Source organism: Nomascus leucogenys, unplaced genomic scaffold (genome assembly GCF_006542625.1).
Source record: "Nomascus leucogenys isolate Asia unplaced genomic scaffold, Asia_NLE_v1 001172F_50782_qpd_obj, whole genome shotgun sequence".
NCBI lineage: Eukaryota > Metazoa > Chordata > Mammalia > Primates > Hylobatidae > Nomascus > Nomascus leucogenys.
Window position 1 is genome coordinate 10,626 of NW_022096415.1, and position 9,032 is coordinate 19,657.

Consider the following 9,032-nt stretch of genomic DNA (forward strand, 5'->3'; position numbering starts at 1 on the left):
GTCAACATATGACCCTTGAGGGAAAAAAAATGCTCCACGTGTCTATAATACACTAAGGAGAGGCCAAAAAGCAGTGCTAGGTTTTTCTGGATGGAAGGATGTTTCCCCCACTCTCCTCTCCCCCCCATTTTGTGGTCATTTAATTTTCAAAAAAAATTTGCAATAATTATCTTTGTAAGAGTCTGTTGAGAATGAGTTCTTTACATTGCTAATGGGATTATGAACTGAACTGCTGGCTTTCAGTCAGCAACCCTGTAAATCCCTGGATTTATGCTAAGAAAAAGAACACAAAAGAACCACAATGTGACATGCAGAATAATGCAGGCTGCAGTGTTACACATTCAGTTAAAAAGTGAAAGCAACTTCCATGTCTGCGTTGGAGAGGCCAGTGTTCCTGGGAAGAGAGGCTTTCAAGTTGAGTTTGCAGAGCACTTCGCAGAAAGACTGAGGAAGAGTCCACCGTTTGTATCAAAAACCTCCTGGAATGCTGGTGAAGACTGGGGGCGCTTTAGGTGCCTCCGTGGCAGCTCCAACGAGGAAGGAGCTGGGACCCCTGCTCCTCTCAGCTGCGCTCTGTTCTCCCGAGAGGCTTGCTGGAGGGCGAGCAGTTCAGCAAGAACTCAAAACAAGGGCACAGCTCTCACACGGATTCCAGTACTCACTGAAAACGGCTCAGCACAAAAAAAGCACAGAGTCTCGTTGAATGCCACTGGGAGACAAAGCGGAGAGGGAGGTGCAGGCAGTTAGGAGGTTCCAGAAAGGGAAGTGTTGGCAACGATTTGTCCTTTCAGTGCTTGACACCCAAGACCACAGCAGGCCTGTGGCCAGCGGGGACACAGTCCACAAGTGGGGGTTTTTAACAGCTTGTTCTTAAGAGAGCTTCCCAAACCACAGAGTAATGAGCACTCAGGTGTCTCAGGCCCACGGAGGATTTAATAGATGAAACGCTGGGTCGTCTCGAAGCCGTGGTTGTTAAGAAGTTTAAATATATTGACTGGAAACGGGGAGAAACCAGAGGGTGGAGGAGCCGCTCGCACTGCGGTGCGATCCCTGAGGGCTCGGGGCAGGGGACTGGGGACCGAGCAGGAGCTGGCAGGGTGAGCTCTGCGAAGCGGGCGTGAGACCGAGCGCCCATGGGCCGGTCACGCCGGGTGGCCGCTCACCCCCTCACGCCAGCAGGAGCGCGCGCGCAGGCCCCGCGGGGCCGGGAGGGCGGCACGGGCGGGGCCCCCGCGCTCTCACCGCCCTGGGGTGTGGTTCCCGCCTACGGGCCGGGCGGGGCGGCGGGTTTAAGGCGCAGGCCTTCCCGACACGGCTCACTCGCGCCCTTGCCGCCGCCACCGCACCCCGCCATGGAGCGGCCGTCGCTGCGCGCCCTGCTCCTCGGCGCCGCCGGGCTGCTGCCCCTGCTCCTGCCCCTCTCCTCTTCCTCCTCTTCGGACACCTGCGGCCCCTGCGAGCCGGCCGCCTGCCCGCCCCTGCCCCCGCTGGGCTGCCTGCTGGGCGAGACCCGCGACGCGTGCGGCTGCTGCCCGATGTGCGCCCGCGGCGAGGGCGAGCCGTGCGGGGGCGGCGGCGCCGGCAGGGGGTACTGCGCGCCGGGCATGGAGTGCGTGAAGAGCCGCAAGAGGCGGAAGGGTAAAGCCGGGGCAGCAGCCGGCGGTCCGGGGGTAAGCGGCGTGTGCGTGTGCAAGAGCCGCTACCCGGTGTGCGGCAGCGACGGCACCACCTACCCGAGCGGCTGCCAGCTGCGCGCCGCCAGCCAGAGGGCCGAGAGCCGCGGGGAGAAGGCCATCACCCAGGTCAGCAAGGGCACCTGCGAGCAAGGTGGGCACGAGCGCTTCCCTCTCCAACCCTGCCCCGCTCGGCCCAGCGAAGGGCACATCCGACGGGGCGTCCGCGGCGGCCTCGCCCCGCGCTGCTCACCGCGATTCCCCCGCGGGCATCCGAGGAGCCAGATGGGAGGGAAAGAGTTGGCAGCCGCGGAATGCCAGGAGCGGTGGGCGACGCCCCCCCCCCCTTCTCCTTTTTGGTGGTTTTGAGAGTTTGGTGCGTGCGTCAAGAAAGTGAGGGCCGGGTGTATATGTACAAAAGATTTTCCGAGACCTCAGACTTCCCCATGCCCAAAGCGCACCCAACTCGTGCTAACATCTGTCCATTTCTCATCATTCTTTCTTGGCTTGGGGATGTAGAGAGAGGTGAAGTCAAGAGATGGGGGAAAGGAGTTTGACAATGAAATATAAAGTAAGGACTTCCAGACAGATTTTTTTTTTTTTAAGATAGGATCTTGCTCTGTCGCCCAGGGTGGAGGGCAGTGGCATGATCTCGGCCCACTGCAACCTCTGCCTCAAGCGATCCTCCTGCCTCAGCCTCCCAAGTAGCTGGGACTACAAGCCTGTGCCACCACGCCTGGCCAATTTTTGTTTTGTTTTGTTTTGTTTCGTTTTGTTTTGTTTTGTTTTGTAGAGACGGAGTTTCACTATGTTGCCTAGGCTGGTCTCGAACTCCTGAGCTCAAGTAATCCCGGCCTGCTGGGATTACAGGCATAAACCACCGTGCACAGCTCTGATTTCTTAGTATTGAAGAAAATAGTCCACTTTCTAAAAATTATAGGTTCTCAAACAGTAATCTAACTAGCTAATTATTTGTGGGCAAAAATAAAATACAAACTCTTTGAAGAATGTTTTTGTGATGCACTTTGTTGTCAACCTTCTGACCATTTTGTTTTTCCTTCCTGTTTCTTTGATTTGTATTGTTTTGCATAATTTGTCCCCAGGATGCACTGTTCAGCAGAAATGTCTTTGAGATTATGTTTGATTGTTTATTTTATTCCAAACAATTCCAAGCTTGCTGTAAATGAAATAAGAAAACATGCCGGGTGGGGTGGCTTATGCCTGTAATCCCAGCACTTTGGGAGGCCAAGATGGGCAGATCACGAGGTCAGGAGTTTAAGATCAGCCTGACCAACATGGTGAAACCCCATCTCTAATAAAAAATATATATATAAATTAGCTGGGCACGGTGGTGCATGCCTGTAATCCCAGCTACTCAGGAGGCTGAGGCAGGAGAATCGCTTGAATCTGGGAGGCGGAGGTTGCAGTGAGCCGAGATCACACCACAGCACTCCAGCCTGGGTGACAGACAGAGACTCCATCTCAAAAAAAAAAAAAAAAGAAAGAAAAAAGAAAATAAAGTCTAGACTTGCAAATACACACACACACACACACACACACAGAGAGAGAGAGAGAGAGAGAGAAATTTTAACTCTAATGCCTGAAATAACATTTTCCATTGGCAGTATTTTCAAGGGAAAGTCAGACGTTCAATGTTGGCAGCTCCTGATCTTAGCCAAGGTAGAAAAGGGAGAGGAGGCAGTTCTGAGATTACAGAAGCTGTTGCTTCTTTAACACAGTTCAGACTTTCTCCAGAATTTCCAAATTCTTTCTTTAGAGCTTTTCCCAGAAGTCCACAAACTAATAGGTTGTATGTCATCAATTTCAGAGTTCACTATTGAAAGCCTTAAATTGTGTAACTCACTATTAACTATTTATAGTATCATCACCTTAAACTTAGAAAATTGCAACCCAAAATAATCTGCATATTTTTCCAATAGAAACAGTTATTTGTTACTTTGGATCTCATTTGTCGGTCACATCATGAAAAGATAAATGTGCGTTATTTAAGAACTTATTCCAAATATTGAGATTTTCTTATAAACATTACAATGGGGAACTTTATAGTTTTTTCAAAATGACAGATACTTGCCTTATCAGAGCAGAAGGTTAGCTTGGTGATTGTTCAAGTGTTGTCAATTTCTGGTTTATACTTAATATTCCTTTTTCTCACCTGCTACTTACATCACCAAACACTCACACAGTCTGATTATAAAATACTGAGACTGACAGTCAATATAGAACCAGTTTCATAACCTCGTTACCACGTACATCCAGCTCAGTACCTCTCCAGACTGCAAACCCTTTGAGGGTTCCGGCCCGGCTTTTCTTTATATTTGGGGAAACGTTAGAGAAAACAGCATCTAAAACTGGAAACCTTGACTTACATTAGCCATTTCTTCTCATCCTAAATTGAGAGAGATGAGGTCTAAATGGCAGAGACCATTTATAGGAGAATGCCAAAGAGAGCAGAAGAGAATGGGAAGCCTTTCCCACAGCAGAACCTTTCCACAGCAGAGACAATAGACTGATCCCTATCACGTCCCCTAAATATTTCTTCTGACACCTGGATGGGTTTTGACAATCATAGAAGCAAACTGGACAGAGTGCCATTTACTTCTGTGTGTGCCATTTCATACCGGGGCTTTGCACAGAATAGGAAATGCGTTGTCTAGGTTCCTCTAGACCTCTAGGTTCCTTTCTATTCTCAGAAGAAACTTAAGTTATGCTTGAGTATAACTTGAGTAGGGGCCAGGTAGGGGCAGCATTGTGGGATTCAGCCACAAAGGTGTGATTCAATCTGCCTTCTGGTCTTTGGTCCCATTTAACATGCATTTACTGAGCAGCTAGCTTGAGTCACGCTGTACTAGGTGCTATATACCAGGGATGTACAAAACAGATTTGATGTTGCTGATTAAGAAAGTATCTGTACAAGTTACAAACTCACCTCCCAGAGCACTTGCCCTGGAGCTCTGGAGCTTGCCCCAGTCTTCCTCCTTTCTAAGATCACCACTTACCCACCTGGGAAGAGATCTTGGTCTGCTTGTTTTCCATACCTCTCTGGTAGGAGGCAAAGCGATCTGCTTGAAAATATGTCTGAAAGATAATCAGCAAATAATTTCAAATCTTGGAACTGTCATTATGAATTTACTGCCATTAGACTGTATTGAGGTCCCTGAAGTCATGGGTAACCAGAAGGGGGAATTTGAAGATTCCATTTTATGAAAAGAAGTTGATACAATGAAGCTAAGATATATAATAAAATTTCATAGTTGGAAGAGAACATGATGCTTCTCTATTCCAGTTACTCGTTATACCTTTTGTTCATAGTCTTTTAAATCTGAGCTCTTTGGCAATCCCATTTCAGCCGCTTTGGTCTCATTAGGTACCATCCTTTCTCCCTTAGAATTAATTTTCACTTCTGGAATCAGAATGTCATTCTTAAGGGTCTCCCTTCTTAGTACCTTTAGGACCAAGTTCAAACTACCTAGCAGGACATAACAGGCCCTTCACAATATAACTCCATTCTATTATTTTGACCTCTTCTCTCCAACCTCCTTTATGCACTAGCCACAGTGTCTGCTATTCACACTTCAGCACATATGTCTCTATGCTTTCATGCCTCTGTAGAAGTTGTGCCTTCTGCCTGCAATGCCTCTCACCTCCACACGAGCCACAATCACACCCTCCTTCACTTCCTTTCCATCCTTTGAACTCTTACCTATGATCCTTTTGTAGTTCATAAGCATGATGATTGAGTGTTCATACACATGTGTGAGGTATGTCACCCCCAAGCCTTTTATGACATTGGCACATTACCTGTCTGACATGAAAGAAAAAAAAATAAAAATTTAAAAAATGGGCGGCTGGGCGCAGTGGCTCACGCCTGTAATCCCAGCACTTTGGGAAGCAAAGGCGGGCGGATCACGAGGTCAGGAGATCGACACCATCCTGGCTAACACAGTGAAACCCCGTCTCTACTAAAAATACAAAAAATTAGCCCGGCGTGGTGGCGGGCGCCTGTAGTCCCAGCTACTTGGGAGGCTGAGGCAGGAGAATGGCGTGAACCCAGGAGGCGGAGCTTGCAGTGAGCCGAGATAGCGCCACTGCACTCTGGCCTGGGCAAAAAAGCAAGACTCCGTCTCAAAAAAAAAATTTTAAAAATGAGCTCTTACCTAGCCTTCAAGGATCAGCTCTGTCAGTTTCTCTGTGAAGCATTCTGACTTTCCCCACCCCAAAATGATGTATTTGTTCTTCTAGAGCTACGCATCCAGCCATTGTTTCAACTAATATTTATTCCACGTGTACTGTGCATCTGTATATAAGAGGCAGTATAGCAGAGAAGTTCAGATGAGGAGCTCTCAAGCCAGACTCCCTTGGTGTGAATCTTGACCACTTACTAACTATAGCCTTGAGCAAGTTATTTGACCTGTCTGCCCAGGGTTTTGCTCACTTATAAGACAGGGATTATAACCATTATCTATCTCATAGGGTTGTCATGAAGATTAAATGTCATGAATATTATCCATAGAAAGCATTGGATGAACATTAGTTGTTGTCATTATTCAACATGAAAGTAAGCTCCAGGTGGGAAGGGAGATTTTGCTCCCTCATATAGACAGACCCAAGGACCTAGATAAGTGCATGGTATGTAGTATGTACTTTAAACACCTGTCTAATGCATGAATCAATGAATGAATCAACCTATGAATTGCCTAGGCACTCTCCTAATCTCAGGGTAAGTAGCCTTGAATAAGATATACAGAAACAAGGAAACATATTTTCACACAATGTGTACATGCTGTGAAGGGTGTACATCAGAGAAATAGGATAGAGACTCCGATGAATGAGCAGTATTAAGTGAGATGAGTAGAACCATGCTAAGAACCCTTGGGAGGATTTCAGCAAAGGGAACAGCAAGGCCTTGGGCCCTGAGTGGAGAACAAGTTGGCTACTATAGACCTTCCCCAACTGCTGCAAAAGGACTCTTTGAATGTCTGTCTTCCCCACTAGACTGTAACCATTGTAAAGGAGGGATTTCATCTTATAACTCCTTATAAACACAGTGTCTGGCTAATAGTTGGGCATATCATAAATATTTGTTGATTAACAAAGGAATCCTCTTAAGAAAGCACCTTCCTGTTTGGAAATGCAGGAAAGCCCCTCTCCCGCCTGTCTGCTCTCTTTCCTCCTAGCATTTTCTGCCTTCCTAAAGTCTAGGCCAGGGAATTCATCTGACATTGATTTGCCTTCCTTTCTGTCATCAGCAATCCTGAACTCTGACATTGGATGGTAACTTTTCCCCCCAAATCCCAACATTTCCATGTCCCCTTGCTGAGTAAAATTAGGTCCAGAGCTATAGAAACTTTCTGTAAGTGGAAAATGCTTCAGTATAGATTTTGATTTTCAGGAACTCATTTTATTTGGTGAGTTTTAAACCTCCATTCTTTGAGAAGCTCATTTTAGATTCATTAGACTCATTTTTTATGTTGATAATGTATCATTTAAATGCCCATGTTCTACTATCCTTCAGTAAATTTATGAACTTCATTGAAAGTTGAAACAAAGGGGTTTCAAATTAAATGAAGTTGTTAATTGTCTGGCTTAACCTCGGGAGTGCAAGTCAGTATAATACTTCACTAAACTAACACAGTAGTACCATGAGGACAGTCAGAGAGCCAGAGGAGGGGACCCAGGTTTGTGGAGGAAAAGCCAAGAATCATTTAGTGGAAAAATGATGTCCTGACTGAGACAGGGATAAGAAGGAATTGGCTGGAGAAGAGCTAGCACAGAGGTTGTGGTAGAGTTAGAAGGGAGATGAGAAGAAAACACTGTATATATACAATAGAATACTATTCAGCCTTTAAAAAGAAGGAAATTTTGTCATTGCCACAACATGAGGGGACCTGGAAGGGATTATATTAAGTGAAAAAAAGCCAAGCACAGAACGACAAATGCTATGTGATCTCACTTATACGTGGAATCTAAAAAAAGTCAAACTCATAGAAGCAGAAAATAGAACATCAGTTACCAGAGATGGGGTTGGGAGGAGGGACAGGATTGGCAAGATGTTGGTCAAAGGACACACAAGTTTAGTTAGAGAGGAGACATAAGTTCAAGAGATCTATTGCCCCTCATGGTGACTATAATTAATAACAATATATTATATACCTGAAAATTGCCAGCCTGAGCAACATAGTGAGACCTCATCTCTATAAAAAAATTAAAAAATTAGCTGGGTGTGGTGGCGCACACCTGTAGTCCCAGCTACTTGGGAGGCTGAAGCGGGAGGATTACTTGAGACCAGGAGGTCAAATCTGCAGTGAGCCATGATCATACCACTGCACTCCAGCCTGGGTAACAGAGCAAGACCCTGCCTCAAAAAAAAAAAAAAAAAAAAGAAAAGAAAAGTTCTAAGATCATAGACTTTAAATGTTGTTACCACACACACATAAAAAAATGTATGAGGTAATGCATATGTTAAATAGCCTGATTTAGCCATTCCAAAATGTCTACATGCATCCGAACATCATGTTGTATACCATATATATACAATTTTCAGTTATCAGTTAAAACAATTTTTTAAGAGAAAGGAGATAACCAGAGCATAGCCAGCAGAAAGACTCACATGAGGTTTGGTGGGACTGCCTAGGAAGAAGGAGGCAGCTGGCCGCGTGACAGAGCCCAGTGGTAGGGGAGGGCCTGTGACCCCTTAAGGAGCTGAGACGCTGTCACAGAGCAGTGGGAGTGCTGAGGGATGGAGCTGGATTTGTGCTTTTAGAAAAGCTTTGTTGGCTGCTGTTGGGAGAATGGATTGGAAGGGGGTGAGACTACAGTCAGAGACTCCCATAAGGAAGCTGTTACTGTAATCACAACAACAGATGCCTACCCTCCTTCCCAAGACTTCCCTCTCTGATCTTCGAAGCATTGTCAAATCCGGGTTCCCAGCCTGCCGTGGCAAGCTGCTTGCTACTTGGGAGTGAAAAGCCCTTGTGGAGCTTTTGCTTATTCAGTGACTGCTCATAAAGTGTCCGCACCTCGCTTGCCTTATGAGCCAGTCCTGCCTCCAAATCACCACCACTTGCTCCTTTCAGGAGTCTCATCCCCCTGAGTCCCTATTACTCTTTCTCTCCGCTTTCAGATCAGAAACAGAAAAAGTCACCTTCCCTAAGAGTCTACTCCAGTCCAATAGAAATGCTTTAAAATTTTTCTGGCCTCAGCTGCCCTTCTTGAGCACAGAAATTTCTAGAATATTGAGTGAACCACTGGTTCTTTATTATCATTTTGTCCAGTTTCAATCACTGCATTTTAGGAAAGATGTGAAAAACTGAAGGACAGAAAGTGGGGCCTTAGAGGACT

At 46.3% G+C, this 9,032-nt stretch overlaps 1 non-coding gene and 1 pseudogene across 2 annotated transcripts; both read left to right on the forward strand.

Annotated features, from left to right (window-relative positions):
• Positions 1-1,212: 1,212 nt before the first annotated feature.
• LOC115833918 lies at positions 1,213-2,042 on the forward strand (annotated as a pseudogene). The gene has a single exon (XR_004029126.1). The product of XR_004029126.1 is annotated as an insulin-like growth factor-binding protein 7 pseudogene (transcript).
• A 3,357-nt stretch (positions 2,043-5,399) lies between these two features.
• Positions 5,400-5,502, forward strand: LOC115833919. The gene has a single exon (XR_004029127.1). It is a non-coding gene; the product is annotated as a small nucleolar RNA U13 (small nucleolar RNA).
• Positions 5,503-9,032: the final 3,530 nt, after the last annotated feature.